The following is a 24,974-nucleotide window of genomic DNA, read 5'->3' on the forward strand; positions in this document are numbered from 1 at the left end:
ACAGTGACTATAAGTAAATGCAAAATAAATACATATGTGCATGTTTATACATATACACATGCACACACACACGGTGGGGGGGAGAGAGAGAAAATAAAAGACAGAAAGAAGTAATTGTGAAAACTGAAATTCTATCAAAAGAGTTAGAATATTAGTGACTTTGTCCAAAGCCTTTCCAAGGCTTAGAGAGAGAATCAGGAATATATAACAGTTAGGGTCAGTGGCATATTAGCCTGGAAGTATCTAATAAAACACAACATTGGATCAATTACCTCTGGCTCTAAAGCATACACCTGTAAAGATATCCACAGGGGAACCATCTGAAATTCAATTAATTAATTGTGCATATTGTGAACAGTTTTGCCATAATACAACCACTACAGAAGCATGTGTTTTATTTCATTTAAATTAACAAATAAACATAATCTTATTTACCAGATATTTTAAACTTAAAACTAAATTATTTCCTTTTTTTTTTTTTTTTTTGAGACGGAGTTTCGCTCTTGTTGCCCGGGCTGGAGTGCAATGGCACGATCTCAGCTCACTGCAACCTCCACCTCCCAGGTTCAAGTGATTCTCCTACCTCAGCCTCCTGAGTAGCTGAGATTAGAGGTGCATGCCACCACACTCAGCTAATTTTTTGTATTGTTAGCAGAGATGGGGTTTCACTATGTTGGCCAGGCTGGTCTCGAACTCCTGATCTCAGGCGATCCACTCACCTTGGCCTCCCAAGAATTATTTCTTTCACTCAGAAAGAAATGTGGGCTTAGAAAGCCAAACTATTATTTTAGGAAGAAGCTTAAATTGTTATATGTTTATATTCTGCATTAAATTTACTTCCTTCCTCCAAATTATAAACTGGGGGGTGGGGGGTGGGGGAGATGAGAACATTAAAATTTTTCATTTGTCCCCAATTTTCTCAATGTAAATGCATTCGCTCGGTGTCCTTGCAATCAAGCCAGCATATAATTAAGTGGCAGTTTGGAGGAAAGTGCGTATGTCTCTGAATTGAAATTGGGGAAGGAACATCATGGAGGCCCTCCCCCTGCACAGCCAAAGCACGGGCTGAGTCAGGCTCTCTGTCCTTGAGTGAGCTATTGCTCCCCACACCCAGGCAACCTAAACCTGGAAGAATCTCAGGCTTTCTCTTACTTCACCCTCTCAGGCAGAGGCCCTTTATCCTACCTTTGCTATCACAGGATGCAGACAGAATGCGTCTTCTGTGGATCCAACCTCTAGGCCTTGACTCTTCCTGTCATTTTGGGGGGTCCCTCCCCTGTGGCATCTCTTGTCCTCCCCTCCCCATTTCTATGTCAGACAGTCCTCTTTCTCTCAGGTACCTGTGGTCCCTAGGAAACAAAAGCCTTCCTTTTCCCACCCGGGGGCACGCCTCACAAGACTCTGATCGTCACCTTGGTCACTCCACTCTAAGCTCTGTCCTTGGCAATTCTTCCATTCATCCTTTGCTGCTTCCTGAAAGACCTCTAGCCTACCCCAGGCCTCTCCTCCATGATCTCATGACCCACACCCTCTTCATCCCCACTGCTCAGTCTCTCCGTGGCAGGTCCCCTCACTTTTCGGAACCATGGGAACTTCTAGGAAGTTCTTCCAGGAACTCACACTGCTCCCCTGTGTCTCCATGAACCCAGCCTCCACTTCCTCTCCTAGCATCCCCTGCACCTCCATGCGCCTGCTCTGCTCTTCCCCATCTGCGACCCCACCAAAGTCAGGACCAATGTCAGGAAACACTTGTAGAACAAGGGGGAAGACTCAGTGAATGTTCACGTTGAAATGGACCCTGGTGGTTTTTAAGCTCAAACCCAGGGACACTAACCTCATGAAGCAGCACAGACCATTGCTTGGGCGACTTGAATTCTAAAGCTGCCATACACTGAACTAAAAGCTGTCTCTTGGTACCTTTCACTAGATGGCCATGACTCTGACTTTGGAACTGTTCCCTTTAAGCACTGGAAGGCTGTCATCAAGAAGGATCCTGAGTGTGTATTCCCAGATCTTTTCCCTCCGCTACTCAAATCCTGAATCTCATCAGGATGAACAAAGGGTTTCTAGGCCCCCTTTCTCTGCCCTCTCACCTTGAGCTTCTTCCCGCACCATCGTCCTTCCCCTTCCCTGAGGGCTCTCTGCTACAGGCACACTTGCCTCTCCCAGCTCTAGCACACACCCTGGGGAACCACTTTTCCCTGCCATCTGGGCTGATTGCACCTTCACTGCCCTCAGGCTCAAATACCACAACGTCTGGCAGGACTCCCCACCACCCTGTGTAAGCCAGTCACAGCCTCCCACCCCCCACCAGCATTCTCTTACCCCATCGTGGTTTATTGTTCTCCATAACATGAATCACCCCCTAAGAAATTATATGTATGTTTGCTTCCGATCTCCTGCACTACACATGAGCTCCATGGGGGCCGAACGTTTTTCTACTTCATTCACTGCTACAACAGCACCCAGAACACAGTACCTGGCACAAAGTGGGTGCAGTGCTCTGTACATATATATAAATAAATGAATTCCCACTCCCTTCCATCCTTGCACTCATCCCCCAGCACACACAAACCTCTTTGCTTTCTCTCTGCATTCACTGGCCTGCATATCCAGCTTTCCTAAACAGCAAGGTGATTTTGGATACTGATCTGACATCTGACATCCCAGCAGTCCCTCTCAGCTTTGGGGCCCTTGGATCTTCATAAAGATGTCTCCCTCCTTCTTCATCTCACTCACACCAGCCCCCCTCCTTCACGTTCCTTCCGGATTCCAAGCCTGCAACGCCCAGAAAGTCTAGATAAGGGTTATGGTCTATGTCATCCTCAGATATGCTGATAAAAAGGCTGAGCAAACAAAGCACATTTAAAGATCCCCCTCACCAGAGGCTCTAAGCCAGAATTTATCTGCTCCTCAGGACTTCTTAGCAAATCCAAGTCCCCACTTAGTCAGCACTGCTTTCTTCCTATTCACAAAGGATCTGTTTAATAACCAGCTCTACCAGTTTTCCAGGTATTAATGTCAAGCTTTTCCCTTTTCAAAAACCAGTATGGTATTCACTTCTTTCTAGTTTTCAGGCACCTCATACTTGACTTTGTTAGTCCTTAAACTGATTTCTAATTCATGCCATTTTATATTTATCCTAAGGTAAACATCAATCTTTCTATCTTCTGGATACATTATTTTAAATTCTGAGCTTAACAGAAATGTCTCTAGTCACTCTCTGGTATCATGATCCACCCCTCCCATCTTTGTTTTTATTGTTTATTTTTACTGGATTAAATTTAAATGTTTTTCTAACTTCCTCCTTCACGAACTGTATTTATATTAGAGTCTCTGGCCATGAAGCTTACCTAATTTTCCCCCAGGATCTTTTGAAATCTTGAAATCCTCTTCCCTAAATTGCCAAAGCAGGGATAATTATGTCCAGGGATAATTATGTCAAGCCAAACTTCATTTGTTTTTATAAGCTTAAAAATAGTTATTGCCCTTTTTATTTTGGTGTTTTTTTTAAACTTATTTTGTTCCATGTTAGGATAGTATTTGACATATCTGTTGAAGAAAGAAAGAAAAAATAGAAATGAATAAATGATGACAACGTCAAAGTAAGAATGTATCACCATCTGTTTTCAGCTGAAATAAATTCCTAGAAGATCCTTTATCCCTTTTAAGATGGCCATGTTAAAGAAACCCTTGCGGCCAGGCGCGGTGGCTCACGCCTCTAATCCCAGAACTTTGGGAGGTCGAGGTGGGCGGATCACCTGAGGTCAGGAGTTCGTAGACCAGCCTGGCCAACATGGTGAAACCCTGTCTCTACTAAAAATACAAAAACTAGCCAGGTGTGGTGGCGGGTGCCTGCAATCCCAGCTACTTGGGAGGCTGAGGCAGGAGAATCACTTGAAGCCGGGAGACAGGAGACGAAGGTTGCAATGAGCCAAGATCATGCCATCACACTCCAGCCTGGGGGACAAGAGCAAGACTTCATCTCAAAACAAACAAAACAAAACAAACAAACAAACAAAAAAAAACCCTTTCTTAACCCACCAGCATGTCTCTGGCTCCCAAAACACTTGTCACTACCAAATCAATCATATGTTTCGACAGGGGAATGTTTTCCTCAGTGTTTAGCCTTTTGAGCACTCAGCATCTAGACTAAAGCACCCAAGGCTATTGACCCATCAAATACAAAAATGTTAAGCCATCTAGACAAACCAGATTGTTCAGTTAAAGGCTTTCTTTGTGCCCTCTGCACTCCCACAAAGATGGGGAGGGGACAAGCGTGATATGCAAGGTAATCTGATATTGAACAATCTAGACAAATGGACTGCTTTCAAATTCTTCAGTTTCTACCATTCTTTTCAAATTATAGAGAGACATAATCCAGTAGTGATACGGTTTGGCTGTGTCCCCACCCAAATCTCACCTTGAATTGTAGCTCCCATAATTCCCACATGTTGTGGGAGGGACCTGGAAGGAGACAATTGAATGATGGAGGCGGTTTCCCCCATACTGTTCTCATGGTAGTGAATATGTCTCACGAGATCTGATGGTTTTATAAGGGGAAACCTCTTTCGCTTGGCTCTCAATTATCTCTTGTCTGCCACCACGTAAGATGTGCCTTTCGCCTTCTGCCAACCACGTGGAATTGTGAGTCCATGAAACCTCTTTTTCTTTATAAATTACCCAGACTCGGGTATGTCTTTATCAGCAGCGTGAGAACAGACTAATACAAGTAGTGACTAAACTCTAGTTCTACTACAGAGATTGTCCAATGGGGGAAACAAAATAGATAAAGAAACTGCCCATAACGTAACATTCTAAATTCAGCTATCTCTAAAGCCAGAGTTAGATCAAGGGACAGGATAGTGCTCAAACTGTTACCAACTCCAGTAATTACTGCTTCCTCAGATTACTTAGAATTTTTCTATAAACAGAAATTTAGTCTGTCTCCTTCTGTCTTTCAAATATGCAGTATCAACACACATGCGCACAAATATATTTACATTCGTTGAGGAAAACGTGGCCAAAAAGACAGAAATGTGAACTTTTGCTAGTTTAAGCATTCCATTTTTTCCCTTAGGATAATTATATCAAGTCAATGACAAAAGCCCCTTGATTGTGAGGCTTTTGCAATGTACATCTGAAATATCAGAATATTGTTAATATTAAAATGTTAAGAGAACCCACAGGTGAGTAGACCAATGCTATTGGTTCTTCTGGAATACTTCCTTAAGTTATTTTACAAAGAACCCTGGTCTCAGGAAGCACTGATTAAAGTTTCAGGGAAGTGACACAGCCCATGTTATAAGCAAGGACCTAGAAAGCACTGGGTTCTCCAGCCAAACACTGCCACTATCTGCAAAGCTCTCTCTTCTATGGTAAAGTGAGTTGACCAGGGTACCATCCACTCAAAATCCCACTCCACTTAAAACTATGGGATTCTATGCCTGAAGAGGAGCAAAACAAAATGCTATTATTTATGCTAAAGTGGGCAACTGGGAGAAACACCTACTGAATCTAGCCTCCTCGTCTAGGGCAGGAATGCTTAAACCTGAGGGTGTATCACAATCACCTGTAGAGTTTATTAAAACACAATGGGTGCATCTCACCCTAGAGTTTCTAATTCAGTAGGTCTGCAGTGGGGCCCAAGAATATGTCTTTCTAACAAGTTCTCGTATGCTTTGCTGGTCCATAAAGCACACTCTGAGAACCACTGGTATCCAAGGAAGTAATCTGATGTTCACTGATGGCATCAAGGACTTAGGGGAACAGAAGTTGGGAGGGGAATCAAGACAGAGGAGCCAAAGAAGATACAGATCAGAGACAGGAGGTGCAAACATGTGAAAAGTCATGAAATTCTTCCAGAGAGTGGAAAAATAAGGGCTAGTTGCATCTTCTTAAATTATATCCCACTATGTCTTACTGCATAATTTGTAAAATAGATTATATGTTACTTGCTTACATACTTTAAAAAATTGGATGCTTACATACCATCCAATAAGTTTGGATGGTAATGTGATGCACTTTCAGAAAGCAGGTTAAAAAAAGCAAATTCAGTCAACAAAGAAAACTGTTAATACATTGGTGCTCCCTCCAGTGGCTCCGGGAGAAGGAGGAGTGCTATCCTTGATATGGAATTGGAATATTTAAGAAGTGTATGTTGATCCTAGCCATGACTCAGAAAGAAGGAAAGCTCAGAATAAGTTTGGATAAAAAGCTCAGAATAATCTTTTGGATAAAAGAAGAAGATTACCTCACTTTTGACTACAGACAGCTCAATTTGGAGATTTTACAGAGAACAAGAAATAACATATTTTGCCTCATGTTCATGCCTCTCAAATAAAAATAATAAGGAAATTATAAAAAGAAAAATTGTAGGTAGAAAGGAAGGACCTATGCCATATGAGAGTTCATCAAAGCTCCCCTGCAGTGGCTTACTGACAAGATGCTAGAACTGTGCTTCTGAATCCTTGTCTCTGCCTCCATATAATACACAGGAGCCGCATACTCCTCAAGGTAACACTCTCATTACATATGGACTCTCAAGTGTCTGGGAATGAGGGCATGGAAGAAGGGTGTTATGAACTGAAAGTGTGTCCCCCTAAAATTCATATATTGAATCCCTAACCCCCAATGTGATAGTATTTGGAGATGGGGCCTCTGGGAGGTTTACATGAGGTCATGAGGTGGGGTTCCCATGATAGGTTAGTGCCCTTATAAGAACAGCCCAGAGAGCTTGCTCTCTCTCCCTTTCTTCTCTCTCTCTCAGTCTTCTCTCTTTCTCCCTTCCTCTCCTTCCCCCTCCTCTTTGCCCTGTAAGGACACAGAAAGAAGGCAGCTGTCTGCAAGTCAGGAAGCGGGCGCTCACCAGAGCTCAACTATGCTGGCACACTGATCTCAGACTTTCAGTCTCCAGAGCTGTAAGAAATAAACGTCTGCTGTTTAAGCCACCCAGTCTATGGTACTTTGTTAAGGCGGCCTGAGCAGACCAAGGCAAAAGGGGAGCGAATCTCCATCAGCCCAGCAGTTTGGACTCTGAGCTCATAATCAGGACATCATTATCTACCTAGAGACAATTTACCTAACTTTGGGCCAAGGACTCAGGAAGAAAAGCGCCTCTGGAATGTTATCATGGTCACCGCACTACTAGCGGATGTAAAAGGAGAACAAACACCAGGCTTAGCTTGAGTCCCAGCCCTCCTCCCACAGTCACTCCCCCAACCCCAGCTTCTCCCTAATGCTAACCCAAAACAAGAGATACTCCAGATGACTCAGCCACAAGTGCCCTTGCTATTGATTTGAATTTGATCAGACAGTTTGGTTCTGGCTCTTCGATTCTCTCCCAGACACCGAGCCCCATGCCTTTGAACTGGAGTGTTCCTGTGGCCCCTGCTCCTGATCGCTGGAAACTGACTCACAAGTTTCCCTCCCAGGAACAGGAAGCCTGCCCTGCACTGCATTCCTAAGATCCTTCTAACCACTGGCAGCTCAGCCTCATGTTGGCCACCTACATGAGCTTCCAACCATCACCTCCCCTTGCTGTGATGCCCCATCCACTTGCTGGGACACCATGTAAATACCTAACAGCTACTGTTGACTGAGCACCACCGTGTGCCAGGATCTCTGCTTTAATACGCATTACCCCTAATCCTCAACACAATGCTGCAAGGTAGGTTATACTCTTCCCATTTGTGGTTGAAGCACACAAGACTTAGAGAGTTAAATAACTTTCCCAAGATCACACAGCCAGTCAGTAAAAGCTTGCTGTTTTCACCTTTCTGTCTGACTTTAAAGTCTATTTTCTTTCCAATGCAACACAGTGTCGTTTCTACCCCATTTTGGCACACCCCATCCCTTCCTTGTCCTCCACAGCTGATGTTGCCCTGGACTGGAGCTGGCTACTCTTTTTTTTTTTTTTTTAAATTATACTTTAAGTTCTAGGGTACATGTGCACAACATGCAGGTTTGTTACATAGGTATACATGTGCCATGTGGGTTTGCTGCACCCATCAACTTGTCATTTACATTAGGTATTTCTCCTAACATTATCCCTCCCCCAGCCCCAGACTCCCCAACAGGCCCCAGTATGTGATGTTCCCCTCCCTTTGTCCATGTGTTCTCAATGTTCAACTCCCACTTACGAGTGAGAACATGCAGTGTTTGGTTTTCTGTCCTTCTGGTATTTTACTGAGAATGATGGTTTCCAGCTTCATGCATGTCCCTGCAAAGGACATGAACTCATCCTTCTTCATGGCTGCATAGTATTCCATGGTGTATATGTGCCACATTTTCTTAATTCAGTCTATCATTGATGGACATTTGGGTTGATTCCAAGTCTTTGCTACTGTGAATAGTGGAGCTGGCCACTCTTGTATCCTCTCAGCCTCACACTGTTTCAAGCCAGCTGAACCTCCTCCAATGGGGTGTACAGCTGAATCAGTCCTCAGTATACCACCAGCTCAGGCCCACCACCAAGTCTCTGTCCCTACTCATAAATGAATCCAATTTGGTGGCTCTCACCTGCAACCCCATTGATTTCCAACTTCCAATTACAGCACATAAGAACAAGTCTTGTGTGTGTCCTAGGGGGTCGGAGAAAAGAAGGAAGAAAGGTGAGAAGGGGCAAAAAGAAAATGAGGAAGAAAAAAAAGAAAGGAAGAAGAACAGGGTCAAGGAAAAAAGTAGATCAGAGGAGAGAGAAGGAACGAAGAAGACGTGGCGCCCCATAAAACAGCATGTGTCAAGTGAGGACACTGTGGGGCTGCTTAGTCAGGAGGGGCAGAGAGCTCAAATCTGGAACTCCAGCAAGATCCTTGGTCTCCTAGTTAAGCCAAAGAAAACTGTTCCTAGTCTGAGAAGAGAATGTGCATGATGATATCAAGATTACAAATCATAAAAGCAAAGTTTGCTTTTTGATAAATTGGATCAGAAAAAGAGGTGTATATAAAGGACATTTTGGGGACAACTAGGGCAATTTGAACATGAATGCCTTAGATAATAGCAGTGTATTAACGTAAAATAATGTAAAATGTTTTTGGGCATTATGATTTTCTTTTTTTCTTTTTTTTTTTTTTTGAGACAGAGTCTCACTCTGTCACCCAGGCTGGGAGTGCAGTGGCACGAACTCGGCTCACTGCAAGCTCCACCTCCCAGGTTCAAGCCATTCTCCTGCCTCAGCCTCCCAAGTAGCTGGGACTACAGGCTCCCGCCACCATGCCCGGCTAATTTTTTTTGTATTTTTTAGTAGAGATGGGATTTCACTATGTTAGCCAGGATAGTCTCGATCTCCTGACCTCATGATCCGCCCGCCTTGGCCTCCCAAAGTGCTGGGATTACAGGCATGAGCCACCGTGCCCGGCCTATGATTTTCATTGAGGTTGTTTAGCAGAATGTTTTTTTTTTTTCAAAGATACCAGCTAAAATATTTAGAGATGAAATGTCATAATGTCTCAACTAACTTTCAAGGGTCATCAAACACACACACACACACACACACAACATACACATATGCAGAAAGACAGAAAAATAAGTTAATATGGTAAAATATTAGCAACTGATGGATTTGGTCAAATGATGTATGCCTTCACTGTATTATTTTTACAACTTTTCTCAGGTTTGAACTTTTTCAAAATAAAAAAGAAAAGAAATTACAAAGTAGCCACAATCTAAGAAGCAAATGTTTCCCTGAGGCCCAGGGTATTTTAATTTGCATAATAAGTTCTTCCAACTGACTTGAAAGCACTGTTACGGGGGGGTTAGAAGATCATCCAGCTCTGGAGTCAGGCTGCCTACACTGGAATACCATCTAAAGAGCAAGTTTCTTAACCTCTTCAAGCCTCAGTCTCCTCACCTGTAAAATGGTGCCCAAAACGGTATTGAACACAAAGGGTTGATTATGAGAGTTAAATGCAATAAGTCACAGAAGTTATTATTATTATTGATATGAGGAAAGACAGGATGTATAGTACTATCCTCACTTAAACTGCCCAAATAGAATTCCAAAGAATAAGCTGACCATTTTGTTTTAGAACTTTCTTTTTCTTTCTTCCTCTTACATAAAACACAGAGAAGCAATTTCAGAAAGATGGCATGTGCCAAAAACCACAGATACTGGAATCAATCCAGACATTGTATCTTTTAACGAGAGAATGGGGTGACATTTCTCTACCAAATAAAGTTCCTTAAAAACTCTGTTTCTTAACTTTACATTCAGGGTTAATCACTTGCAATGAAGAAACAGCAACTGTAAGAAGGAAAAATGGGTCTTCTTCGATAAGCCGGACAGTTCACAGAAGGGGGTGGGTGGGGTGGGCAGGGTCCAGGTGGGAAACCTAATCTTCAAAACAGATTCCTTCTTTTGGCAGGAAAAGCTCAGGTCAAGGAACTGAAGAGCTGGCTTCTTCCTTCCTCACAGTAACTGCCTTGATGACTGGAAGTGTGGCCCAGACAGAGCACATTCCACAGGGCTGGACAGCAGGCGTGGGGCCAGCAACCGTTAAACACACTTTTGTATCCTCCAGTAAAAAGAATGTCTGGAACCAACAGCATGTGCCTTATTCTAAGAACAGATTTCTCCTCCAGCTATTTCTCCAGCTTACAGAAGAAGTGTTTACGCAGTGTGCACCTACCTACACTACGGTTACTTTATAGCTGGGTGCCTCAGTGTGAGATACTTAAGAATATCCATATTTTTAAAAAGCTTGGAGAATGGCATGCTTCCAACATCAGTATGAACCTAGTCCCTAAATTAAGTTAGCACACATATTAAGAGATACACACAAACTTAAAGAAAAAACAAAATCAAGTCTACACAGAGTTTAAAGGTGCCTACTTATTTCCAGAGTCAGAATTATGTTTAAAAAAAAAATTGGGGCCAGGCATGGTGGCTCACGCCTGTAATCCCAGTACTTTGGGAGGCCAAGAAGGGCGGATCACGAGTTCAGGAGATGGAGACCATCCTGGCTAACACGGTGAAACCCCATCTCTACTAAAAATACAAAAAATTAGCCGGGTGTGGTGGCAGGCGCCTGTAATCCCAGCTACTTGGGAGGCTGAGGCAGGAGAATGGCATGAACCCGGGAGGCAGAGCTTGCAGTGAGCTGAGATCGCGCCACTGCACTCCAGCCTGGGTGACAGAGCGAGACTCTGTCTCAAAAAAAAAAAAAAAATTTGGATCGGGGGAGACATACAAGTTGTTATGAAGGACACTATGGCACACTGCAGACACCGCAGAACTCGATCTTTTTGCGGCTATGCTGTGATGTGTGAGTGCATACAAAACACCAGTCCTTACTCTCTGCAACCCTAATCCCGTGGATCTCTTTCCCCATTGTAAAGAACCTTATCATAAGTTCTTACCTTAATCATTAACTTCTCTGGATGGTCCAAAAAAAAAAAAAAAGCCATGGACTGTTTCTAATGTATATCCTTGCTCTTTCCATTTTTCTAAAACTATTAATTAAACATTAAGCCAACCTATTTAAAAGAGGGAAAAATGGGAAATAACCTAAAATCCTAATAATTGGATGTCACTTAAGAATCTACAAAACATACACTCAATGAATAATACACGGCCATTAAAAAGTGATAGATAGGCTGCTCTGTCTATGGAGTAGCCATTCTTTCATTTATTCACTTCCTTAAAAAAAAAAGTAATGGCTAAGTATTAAAATAGGAAAATGTCCATTATTAAATACAAAAGAGCATGGCAAAATAGTTATATGAATATGTTTTATTAATAGCTATGTAAAAGAAGTATTCATAAAAAAATCTGAACTCTAACACAAGAGAAATTAACAGCAGTTTGGGGAGTGCATAATGAGCTTTTGAGAGATGTCTTTGCTGGGAGCAGTGGCTCATGCCTGTAATCCCAACACTTTGGGAGGCCTGTAATCCTAGCACTTTAGGAAGCTGAGGCGGGCGGATCACAAGGTGAGGAGTTCGAGACCAGCCTGGCCAACATGGTGAAACCCCATCTCTACTAAAAATACAAAAATTAGCCAGGATTGGGGTGCACACCTATAATCCCAGCTACTCGAGAGGCTGAGGCAGGAGAAATGCTTGAACTCAGGAGGCGGAGGTTGCAGTGAGCCAAGATCATGGCACTGCATTCCAGCCTAGGCGACAGAGCAAGACTCCATCTCAAACAAAACAAAACAAAAAAGAGAGCTGTCTTTTTTGCTTGTTTTTTAGTTTCTTTAATGAGGTAATACTCTTTTTGTAATGAACAATAAGAACAGTATTTTTTTCTTGATAAGTAAAAGGAAGCCAGGTTTGGTGGCTCACATCTGTAATCCCAGCTACTTGGGAGGCTGAGGTGGGAGGATAGTTTGAGGCCAGGAGTTTGAGACCAGCCTGAGCAACACAGTGAGATCCCTGTCTCTAAAAAAAAAAAAAAAAAAAAAAAAAAAAAAAAATATATATATATATATATATATATATCTATATATAAAAGAATAAACCTACGATAAAGGTTGATTTCTTATTTTAAATTCCACAGTCACCTAAGGGAACTAAACTCTAAGGCATCTGTAACATTCATGAATAAATACATTGTGGATCAACTCTGGGAGCATTTTCATACCAGCAAGGCCCCAGACGGACACCCTGGTAACAAAGTCCTCTTGTTTGGGGGAATGTCCCCAAATCCCTATATAGGAAAGAAGCTTCAGGGCCTCTATGAAAATATTTACACATGAGAGAACACAGACACACACACTCCAAATCCACATGAGAAATTGAAGAAATAGCATATTATGAAAAACTAAAATGGTTTGAAATTCTTCAACTAACGATGACCTTAATCATAGAAATCCCTATTCCAACTTGTTTGCCTTGTATGGAAGACGTGGGTCCTAAGGGGAATCCATACACTCATGGTGAGGGTGTGCTAAAGTTGATCAAATTTAACTAAATAGGTTTAGTACGGCACCAAGGAACACAGAGTTTCCCAGACAATGGCCCACCGGTGCCTATTCTCTTTGAACACAATGGAGAGGCACGTGACACTCGGGAGCTAGAGGAAAGCTCACCTAGAGTGAGTTGGAGTCTACTGTGCTCCTTGGTGGGAGCACGCAGCAAAAAGGTAACAAGAGATGTCCTAAAGTCAAGAAGGTAGCAGCATATGGCCCATCCGACAGGAGATCAGTTAGTAAGCCCAGAGACTTAATATGATGGATCTGAGACACTAATGCCTAATGCCACGAGGCAAAAAAGTGAGACTGCCAAGAGGGACCTTAGTCAGCCATAGCTTTACAACTCAGTCTTCAAATCCTTCTCTTACAAACCTCCTGGCATTGTTTAATCAATTATTCAGACAGGGCTTCTGATGAATGGCTCCCCCATTCATATTCACAGTTAAATTCTCCAATAGTTAACTATGTACGTTTTCACAAGATTTCCAACAACCTGAAAACATCTTATGAGCTGGCGTTGCACGTTCTGGGGAGTATTTCCAAACCAGTAACTGCTCATCATTGTCTCTGCTGAAGTGAATCTAGAACGAGCCAAGACTGAGAAATGATGGCACAGGGAACCTATCAGAGGCAGAAATATCCATATTATAAAATTAGAAATAAAATAATGTCAAGCATCTGCTCTTTAAAAAAAAAATCAACCTCCTTGTGTAAAAAGAAAATGAATAAAAATACTTGTCCTACCTACCCCATTGGTTTCATTCATTGAACAAATATTCCTGAGAGCTGGGTACTGAGGTACAATGGTGATGAAAAGCAAACAGACCCTTGCTCTATTGGAACTTACAATAATGGGAGAGAAAAGGTGAAACAATCAAAATAATGAATCAAAAATATGAAATATTATAACCCCTCTAAAATAAAGGAATACAGATCTCTAAAAGCAGGAAGAGTTTCCTTAAGGCTTGAGCACAATCTGAAGGCTAAGCACCAGGCAAAGGGAAAAGGGTGAAAAGAGTGTTCCAACCAGGACCAACCGGCATGTACAAAGGCCCTATGGCAGGAAGAAATGTATTTAAAGATCTTAAAAAGGGGAAGGGGACTCATGGATGGAGCACAGATTGTCAGGGAAGAGCTATAAGGGTCACACCATAGAGGGAGGTGTAGGCCTTATTAGGAATTGTGTTTTTATCACAACAGCAATATAAAGCCATTGATGGGTTTAAGGAATGACAGTGACATAATCAGATTTGCATTTTGAAAAGATTTCTCTTAAACTTGGGGATGATAGGAAAGAGAGAAGGGAGAACAGATATGAGAAAAGTTGTTAATAGGCTACTGCAATAGTCCTGGCAAAAGACAGGGATAGCTCAGTTCTAATGAGGTGACCAAGGAGATGGAAAGAAGTGAATGGAGTCAAGCTATTCAAGAGGGAAGAGCCACAGGACTGAGTGACAGATGGGATACAAGTTAGGAGAGAAAGAATGACATCAAGGATGGCTCCTAGGTGCCTGGCCTGCCCCAGTGAATGTTTGACTGCACCATTTGCTGGAGATAGGGAACAGGTTTGGGGTAGAGCCTGTGAAAGGTGAGGAACCTTTGAGATAGTCCAGTGGAGAGACAAGCTGGCAACTGGGTAATCAGGTCTTAGAGACAGATCCAGGCTAAAGATATAAATTATGGGCCCATCATGATAGAGATGCCAACTGGAGTGCTGCCCAAGAAAAAGTTACAGAATGAGAAGAGATGACATTTCAGCATCAAGCCTTGAAATACTCAGACCTTTTAGAAAGTTGCATAAATCAAGGAAGATAAGGTATATGAATATCTTTTATAAACTATAAAGCATTATAAAAATATTAGTTACTCTAAAAGATGAAAGGGCATAGAAATTAATATTTCTCTGACATTAAAAGCTATAGATCAAACTCAACAAGGCCATCAGTTTTATAGAACTCAGGAGGAGTTTAATCCATATCAAAGCTCCAAAAGTCCAGGAGAACAGATTGAATTTGCTGTGAGCCCAAGAGGCTATCAGAAGGGGACTTAGGGTTACTCATAACCAGCAGGCTATTTCTTCTTGCAGAACCCACAAATGAGTCCCATATTTGGGCCTCTGCAATCAGTTGGCTGCAGCTCCCAGGCGGGCTGACACACACTGCAACCTCACATCTGCAGGACTCTCACCCCTTCTCTCTTTTTTAAAGGGCCTTTGTCCTTTGTTCCCCAGCCTCACAGGCAGGACAGAAGAGCCTTTGCTTCTGTATTTCTTAAAAGCATTAGAAAGGGACTTCATTCTGCACACTTCGGGGAGGACCAGGACCCATGACTCCATGGGAAGTAAAACACAAGTAGCACACGACGTACTTCTCCTAGACGCCCTCTGCGTCTTCCAGCACCTCAACATCCAATTGTAAAATAGCAGGAAAGATTCAGTTAGAGCCCAAAACTAAATTTAAAAATTAAAAAAGAAAAGAAGTAAATTAATTAAACAGCAGGAAAGAGAGACAATCAAGCTTTGCATAAAACAGCTTTTATTTTTCTTTTAGGAAAACGGTTTTAAACTATATTTATTCTCTGGAATTCAAAGTAGTTTTGCCCTTAAAAGGTTGACCTTAGAATCATTCCACCCAGCTGCATAAATCCAATACAATTCAGCTCAGGTCACTGGGAAAGACACTGAGTGGGAGGCTGAGCCAGATGACCCTCAGTGTTTCTCTGCTCCAAGAGTCTGATCCCGTAAGTAAGAACCAGATGTTCCGCAGACATCATCTCCAATTAGGGAATCAGCATCTTTCAAAAACATCTCTTTCTCTTTGCTAATACCGTGGCCCAATGGCCCTCAGAACTCTGATTAACCAAGTATTGGGTTCAATATGGATATTTTATCAGCCAGGAGTCTGCTCTTACCTACTTTCTCAGTTGGATCTCCTTAGGGTCCCTTTCCTAAATATATGGCCACCCAGCCAGCAGGCATGTGCCAAAATCTGCTTACTTAACACCCTTTACCCAGAGAACTAATGTAGTCTCTCTCCACTTACCTCCACACTCAAGCCTTGGGTGGCATCAGCCCCAAATTTCCTGCCCTAAGCACCTCAATGCGGTGGCCACTCGCTAATTTATCCTTTCGTCCAGTGATCCTCAAACCTGGCTGCATATTACAATCATCTGGAGAAGTGGTTATGTTTGTTTTTTTCCCAGCATTCTAATTTAAAATATGCAAATCAGAGCAAAGTTGAAAGAATTTTATAATGAATACCATGTGCCTACTGCCTAAATAACACCATTAATATTTCACTGTTCCTGCTTATCACAAACCTACCCATTGATATATTCATCCATCACCCCACTTTATTTTTTATGCATTACAGAGTAAATTGCAGACCTCAGTATAAATACAAATCCAATCTGGAGACTATTTTAAAAAATCTTATGCCCCATCTCCAGAAATTTTAATTTATTCAGTTTTGAGTCGGGCTCAGGCATTAGTATTTTTTAAAAATCTCCCCAAGTAATTCAAATGTGCAACCAAAGGGATAGGGGAGAATGCTTCTGCCTCCCATGAGCCCTGCCCAGAGAGAGTGTGAGAGGCCAGTGGGTGGAGCCTGAGGAACACCACAAGCTATACAGGCTACGCAGCCGGCAGCCTGCCATCTTCTTGCACGTACACACCCACACACAACACCAACCACTGACAAATGAAGCAAAGGCCAAGGAATGGGGTGGGAGGTGGAAAGAGAAAATTCCCTTTATTCCTTTAGAAATGAGGCTGCAGAAGGGGAAATTCAGGTCTAAAGACAGACACTCCCTGAGCTTCCAACTTAAACATGGCCTCTGCCCCTGCACCTCCCACCATCCTTCCCAGGTTCCTCCCGCTTTATTCTGCCTCCAGACCACAGTAGAAGTCTGCATGGAAATGGGGTTGCAGGTCTTCTCAAAATCCAGCAAAAGGAAGAAAGTGGGATTAGCAATAAACCCTGCCTAGATTTTCTAGTCCAGACAACCCAAAACCAAAGTGCTGAGGTGGCAGAAGCTACCGGTAAGCAGTATCTCCACGTCTGTCCTCTAAGAGACCCAAAGCACACAAGTGAAATGGTTATGCAACAACACAACAAATCCTGTGGGGACAGGGTTTGGAAAAAGGGATGACAAATAGTGACTCAAGAAAGAATCCTGGTATAACCCACTGGGCATCTAACTACATCATTAGTAGCCATTTCCAAAAAACCTTGAAAATTAATTTCATTTTGAAGGCAATAAATGATAGACAGATAGATAGACAGACAGACAGACAGATAGATAACCATATGTAACCACAAATCTTGTTTTGTTTAAAAAGAAATGTAGGGCTGGGCGTGGTGGCTCATGCCTGTAAGCCCAGCACTTTGGGAGGCTGAGGCGGGCGGATCACTTGAAGTCAGGAGTTCGAGGCCAGCCTGGTCAACATGGTGAAACCCTGACTCTACTAAAAACAGAAATATTAGCTGGGTGTGGTGGTGCACACCTGTAGTCCCAGTTACTCAGGAGGCTGAGGCATGAGAATCACTTGAACCTGGGAGGTGGAGGTTGCAGTGAACCAAGATCATGCCACTGCACTTCAGCCTAGGCAAGAAAGTGAGACTACGAAAGAAAAGAAAAGAAAAAAGGAAAGGAAAGGAAAGGAAAAGGAGGGGAGAGGAGGGGAGAGGAGGGGAGGGGAGAGGAGGGGAGAGGAGGGGAGAGGAGGGGAGGGGAGGGGAGGGGAGGGGAGGGGAGAGGAGGAGAGGGGAGGGGAGGGGAGGGGAGGGGAGGGGAGGGGAGGGCAGGGGAGGGGAGGGGAGGGCAGGGGAGGGGAGGGGAGGGGGAGGGGAGGGGAGGAAGGTAGAAGCAGTTTCCAATAGTGCCTTACAATTCAAACTTGATGCCTTACAATTAGCCTTTTCTGAAGAGATTCCTCACAATCTTAGTCATCATATCAGCTTTGTGAAATCAATAGGTATTATCATTTCACCTTACAAATGAAGCAGAAGAGACCAAGATACATAAAAACAAATCAGAGACCATGGAGCACAAGGAGCCCAAAAATGCAAGTATCCTGACTTCTGGACAACTTTACAGAGATATACTCTCTATACAGAGATATAAAGAGATAACTCTCTATATATCTCTCTAGAGATTATCTGTCATATATAAAGCAAGAGATTTTACACACATATAAAATCTGTATTTCTAACATCTTTTGAAGTCAGAACAGCTGAAAACACTGGGTCAAAATTCCTATATGGTAAGGGTCTGTTGGAGCTGAGTGGCAGCTGCTTCCTTTAAGCAGGTCCTGAACTTTCCTATCCCCGTTGTCCCTCCTCTTCCCTATGATGTCTCTGACCAGCTTCACTCCTTCATGTGCCTGACTCCTGAGCTCAAATCAACCGAGATGGCAGGTGGCTCTGGAAGGTAGCAATGGCAGGCCTGGTACGATGTAAAGGTTAGGAAGTCATGTCATATTGTCTTCAAATAATGGTGAGTGGGAAAAGAATGTAAGACACTGGTCAGGCAGTGACACAGGGGTCAAGAAGCTGAGTGATTCAGTGTGCTGTCATTCCCCCTGGGTGAATGAGAGGAAGGGGGGCTGTCCTGACTAGGGTAATAAGTGACGCAGCTGAGGCAGGCAGCTGAGTCCCCACTAAGTTTGTGTTCTTCCAACTCCTAGCCCACCGCAGCACTGGGCACAGAGTGCTGCTCAGGAAACATCTGTGGAAGAGAGCCGTGGATGAAAACCTCAAGGAGAAACACACATTCATTTCACCAACTGCCTGTGAGGGCCTAGAGAGTGGCCCCATGCATGGTGGGATGAGGCGAAGGTCTGATGGCATCTCAGAGATGTGATCTGAGAACGTGGAAGCAGTGGGACAAAACTCAAGACTCACAACGAGAGCGGTAAATGATGCTACTCTGGGAAAAAGAAATTTCAAAATAGTTGCATCTTAAGTAATTGACCATATCTGCCTGGTGTGCCCTACTGACAGAGGAACTAGCGTCAAGTCTGAGCTCAGTAGGGGAAAGATCTGTGCTGAAAAACAAGCATGTTCAGGACACACAGGGAGGGAAGAACACGAGTGCTTTGTGCCTGTCATCTCTGTTCTAACTGATCCCAGCTCTAGCATATTGTACCCATTTTCTTTCATGAAACTTTTCCTTTTAGCCTGATTTTCCTGTTCCTACCCTCCAGGGTCAGGATGGCAGGCTCTGCCAGGCTGACCAAATAAAGCACAGCAAGGGCGGGTCATCATGCCAAGACATCAAAAAGCACAGGCTGCAACTGGTCCTACCAGTCGTTATTTTAATATCAGAATGCTGCCGGCCGGGCGCAGTGGCTTACACCTTAATCCCAGCACTTTGGGAGGCCGAGGCGGGCGGATCACGAGGTCAGGAGATCGAGACCATCCTGGCTAACATGGTGAAACCCCATCTCTACTAAAAATACAAAAAAATTAGCCGGGCGTGGTGGTGGGCACCTGTAGTCCCAGCTACTCGGGGGGCTGAGGCAGGAGAATGGCGTGAACCCGAGAAGCGGAGCTTGCAGTGAGCCGAGATCGTGCCATTGCACTCCGGCCTGGGCGACAGAGCGAGACTCCATCTCAAAAACAACAACAACAACAAAGAATGCTGCCTGGCTCTTTCAATCTCTGGCCTTGAGACATGCTGGGACTTCTGAGTGGACAGGTATAAAAGGGATCAGTCAGAAATGGAGACAGCAGGGAGCCTAACTCAGATGTAGAACGGATCCCCAAGAAGGGATCCTGGGGAGTCCACATCAGTTTCTTGGGCTCCATCTAGCTTGATCTGGCATCAGTACCTGGTGCGTGCGGATGATGGGTGAGTCCAATCAGCCTCATGGGAGGGGCAGCAGAATATTCTAGCCGGCAGTTCTCAAATTTTCCATGCACATGGATCATCTGGGGATCTTCAGATTATAATTCAGAAAGTCTAGAGTAGGGCCTGAGATTCTGAATTTGTGACAAACTCCCAGGAGATGAATGTTGCCAGACCATGGACCATGCTTTGAGTAGTCATACTCCAAGCCAGTGGTTCTCACCTTGGTTTCACTTTGGAAGCACTAGGAGAGCTTTTAAAATGCCTGATGCCCAGGCCTCATCCCAGAACCAATTAAATCAGAATCTCTTGGGCTGGGACCCAGGCATCAAAGTTGTTTAAGCTCCCAGGTAAGTGTGATGTGCAGCCAAGACTGAGACTCTTTGCTCTAGACCGTGGGGATGGGCAGAGCAGGAGCTTCATCGTTCCAGTGGGTTCACCTGGCCTGGGGCAGCTCAGGGGAGTGGTCACCCAGGCTGAGTTGCGCAAGTGACCACAGGCTCAGTTAAAAAGGTTCCAAACTGGTGGGGGACAACCCCAGGCCTGGACAAACACAACCAGAGAAAGGGGAAGAGAAGACTTGCTGGTGCCCAGGGCTTACCCCAAGCATTGCAGACACCTGTAAAAAGCAGGCCTACTTTCAGACTTCCCCAACCAGTGGCCCAGGCTCCTAAAATACACGACATGGGATTTCTCCGTACAGGCTCCAAAGCTGCTAGAGCTATAGGCTTAAGGTCCTCAGGATTTCAACTGAGAGGGAGGAGGTGGGAAAGGCAAACTAGGAAACAATTTTCCACTGGCCATCAACAAAATTCCTCATTAATTTCTAAGAGTGACCAGCTCCTCTCTTTGCCTCTCCTGCTCTTTATTGATGCACTGGCCCCTGTTCCTCCACAATGTGACCCTCCTTTGTCGCCAGCTACTCCATATATTTAGAAAGTCACTTCTGCAATTTCCAAATGCCAGACAGAAATCCCCTCCAAAGACACTTAACGATGCACACCAATAATGTGTGCATCCAGAATGCCAAGATCTGCTGAGGACCCCGAGTCCTTGCAATAAAGCAGGAGAACCTGAGATAAGATCCCAAGCCCTGAGCAGGACTGAGCAAAGCTCTAGGAACACCGGCAGAGTTAAAGCCCAGAGGAGGAGGGGAAGGCCTGCGTGAATGAAAGAAAGAGGAGAACAAAGGACACAAAAAGGGAAAGAGAAGGAGAGAAAGGAGAGGAGGAAAAGGGAGCCTGGGTGGAGAATAGGAAGGTGGAGCATGGCAAAGGCCTCCAGCATTCTTTGGGGCCTGAGAACTTCCAGAGGGTCTGGGAACTTCTGGAAATGCTCTTCAGGGTATCGTATGTGCAGTGCATATGTGCGTCTTTCTTCACATTTTCAAAAGGTTTGCTGATCTAACAGTGGTAAAAGCTAATGTCCCAGAGACATTAGCTCAGGGGTAGCAGTGACCTAGCCTGAGGATAAACCCAGATTCTATGAGGGCCTGTGCTTTTAAAATGGATTCATGTTTACCAAGTTTTAAAAAGGACTGAAGTGACTTAGAGAAAACATATCAAATGAGGTCAAACAAAATTCAACATGGGTGTAGAGAAGGATTAGTCATGTGGGAGAACCAGGAAGTATAGAACGAGAAAAAATAATAAGTATGGGGCTAGAAAACAGTCCAGACCCCACAGAAATTAACTAGGAAAAAAGTCACAAACAAAAAATACATACCCATGAGTCCCAGCCCTGCTCTTGAGATCAGTTAGCCGGGCAGGCAGTGGTTTAGCTCAAGGAGGGAAGAATGAATGTGGGGGCCAGAGCCCTCCATTTAGAGGCAGAAAAGCCAGCTTCTACTGTTGTCTGCTTTGGGTCCGAATCTTGAGAATACTCTGAAATGCCTTTAATAAGCACAGTGGTTTTTCTGGTTTATGATGTAAGACAGCCACTTGCTTCATGTATTCTCCAAAAATAGAGTTTGCTCCAAAAATAAAAAGTAAAAGAAGTCAACAAAGGGTTAGGTTTCGAGTACAGAGGCACAGGGCAGCTTTTGGGGGAAGAGCTCTCTCTCTTTAGTTCTTTGACAGTAAGCTCACCTGCCAGCAGTCAGGGTCTAATTAGTGCCCAGCAGCAAGAGGGAGCAGAGCTTCTCTGGAATGCTCCAGGGGGATGGGGCTACACAATGAGGTGGGGGGTCCTGGCCCGTGCACACAGGATGCTGGTGGTGGACACCACTGTGCACAGACCTGTTCCTTCTCAGCCTCTACTTTAGAGGTACAGTCTCTGGGACATTAGCTTTTACCACTGTTAGGTCAGCAAACCTTTTGAAAATGCGATGAAAGACGCACATATGCACTGCACATACGATACCCTGAAAAGCATTTCCAGAAGTTCCCAGACCCTCTTGAGGCCATAAACTCAGCTTAAGAACCTTCAGTCTGTAGGTTTTCAACTCCCACAGGTTTCTTTCAGTAGAAAACACACTGCTCTGGTCACCGCCATGAGTCCTTGGGAAACTTATGAAACTCTAGTGAACCCTCAGTGCTATGGGGTTGAATTGTGTTCCCTGCTGATGTGATTTGGCTGTGTCCCCACCCAAATCTCATCTTGAATTGTAGCTCCCACAGTTCCCAAGTGTCATGGGAGGGACCCGGTGGGAAGTCATTGAATAATGGGGATGGGTCTTTCCTGTATCCTTCTCGTGATAGTGAATAAGTCTCACAGGATCTGATGGTTTTATAAAGAGGAGTTCCCTTGCACAAGCTCTCTCTTGCCTGCCACCATGTAAGATGTGCCTTTCGCCTTCCACCAAGATTGTGAGGCCTCCCCAGCCATGTGGAACTGTGAGTCATTAAACCTCTTTCCTTTATAAATTACCCAGTCCTGGGTATGTCTTTATTAGCAGTGTGAGAACGGACTAATACACCTGCAAATTCATATGCTGAAGCCCTCACCTCCAATGTGACAGTATCTGGAGACTGGGCCTGAGGGTTAAATGGGCTGAAACGATGGTGCTCTCATGGTGGGATTAGCATCTTCATTGGAAGAGGACATAGCAAAAAGGAAGAAAGAAGACACTGTCTCTACCACAGGAGGACATAGTGAGAAGATGGCCATCTGCAAGCCAGGAAGAGAGCCCTAACCAGGAACAGAATTAGCCAGCACCTTGATCCTGGACTTCCCAGTCTCCAGAACTATAAGGAATAAATACCTGTTGTTTAAGTCACCCATCTGTAGCATTTTGTTATAGCAGCCTGAGCAGACTAATACACCCAGATACTCTCAATGCCAAAATACAGTCTACCTGTTCCCATGTGTGCCATAAGAGCCTCTGAAACACTAGTCCCCTCATTTCTGCCTCCTCCAGCAACCACATGGCCCTATGACAAGGCAGTGAATGCCTTCCAGAGGACTATCTACCACACAGCCCCAGGACTGAGGAGACTGGCTGGGCCCTTGAAGAAGGAATCTTAAACAAGAGAAGCAAGGGCAGAAATGCAACATCAGAGCTACCAGGCAGTGGGGAAGGGAAGAGAGGATGAAGATTGAAACTTTAGAGGAAACATTGGTACAGAGCTAGTGGTCTTTTAGACATGTTCCAATAAATCTGGCTAACTTAATACTCCCTCTACATCCATCAAGGAGTCCATAAACACTGTTGACTCAGGCTGTTCTTCTAAAGAAAACACAGCAGGCTTCAGGCAGGTGTTGTTAAATTGCTCCAACCAGGCAAAGCTGCTGACTCTCAATTAGTATTTTTACACACCATTGTGAGCCGCCAAATAACAGAACTTCACAAATCCCTGGTCAAAGTCAACTCCTCCAAGCCACCTTCCCAGCCTGGTCACTCCGTTTGCTATGGCCTTTCTTCATTGTTCGCATACCTCTCTGCTTTACCTCTCCCCTATGGTTGTTCTGTCCGCCCTACTAGGCCTTCACTCCTCAGGGGCAGGGACTGAGTCTTGTATGGCTTTTTCATTCCAGAAGGCTGGATTCCAGGTTCTGCACTCAGGGGCGGCCCAGTCATTATTGTTGGCCGGCTGCTTTTCCTGAGAAAGCACAATCAGTTCTTTTGATTCCCATACGCACACTCCCCGCTCCCTGCCACTCTGCTCTCCAGTGAAGGAACTTCTCGGCCCACTCACATTCCAGGCACAGTTTGGGGATTAGGTGATGAGCAGTCACGCCCAGAAGTGCCAAAAAGTGCCACCGAGGTTTCTGGCACACTGAACAGAAGTAGAAGGAAATAAAGTAGCTCCCTTATCTGTGAGATGCAGGCGTCATTCTCAGCCATCTCACAGGTCCCAACCAGACCTTGGATTCTATAAATTTAGGAAAATGTTATTTTGGGATGTGGTGGACACTGCTGCTTGACCACTCAATATCCATCCTACCCGTCTTCCTTACTGTCAGACACCAATTTTATTCAGGGTGGCAAGTATTAAGCTAACACACTCACACCTTCCTGGCCTCTTTTGCAGCTAGGGATGGCCAGTGAAACCTAAGGGGAATTCTGCTGGAGGCCTCAGAGAAAGCCCTGGCTTGTCCTAATATAGGTGCTACCCTTTCTGCTTTGCCCTGCCACTTTCTTCCACCAGTGAGGCTGATGTTAGGCTGGAAGTGAAGCAGTCATCTTGTAGTCATGAGGACAAAGGTGACAAACAGCCTCACGGGAGGGGCCCCGTTGGCCCTGATCAAGCACTACACTAGCCCTGGAGGGCCTAGCTCAGGACTGCTTGGTTCATGAGATAAATAGGCCCTTACATGTTTAAATTACCAAATGCTCAAGCCAAGTGACAGATAAGCTTGTCATCTTCATACTTTTATTCTTGTTATTTTGTTGCTGCTGCAGCTTTTTGTTTGGTTTTTCTAAAAGCAAACTTGGGTCAAGTAATAGTTCCTCAAAAAAAGCTACGGGGAAAAAAAAAAATCTACCTACCAGGATATTTTTCTTTCAGTTGGCAAATACCAAAGAATAAACTTCTCCATGAAACGAGTCTGCGTTTCATGAAAGATCAAAGATCTCAAAGTCTCCCAAATTGCAAACTCTTTTACAGTATTGTAGCCCAATAGAGAAGAACCAGCAGGTAGCTCATTAAAGCTTGTCGGCCTCAATAGCTAAGATTTTCTTCCTTTCTCATTGAACTCCATTATCAGCAATGAGTTTTGCGGGGAGTTGGGGGTTTTGTTTGTTTTCTTTTGCTTTTACTTAAAATAAAA

The 24,974-nt window shown here is 44.2% G+C and overlaps 1 protein-coding gene across 1 annotated transcript in view; it reads right to left on the reverse strand.

Moving 5' to 3' along the window:
* Positions 1-24,974, reverse strand: part of CREB3L2 (cAMP responsive element binding protein 3 like 2) — a 127,647-nt gene that overhangs the window by 85,674 nt on the left and 16,999 nt on the right.

This window comes from Pongo abelii, chromosome 6 (genome assembly GCF_028885655.2).
Source record: "Pongo abelii isolate AG06213 chromosome 6, NHGRI_mPonAbe1-v2.0_pri, whole genome shotgun sequence".
Lineage (NCBI taxonomy): Eukaryota > Metazoa > Chordata > Mammalia > Primates > Hominidae > Pongo > Pongo abelii.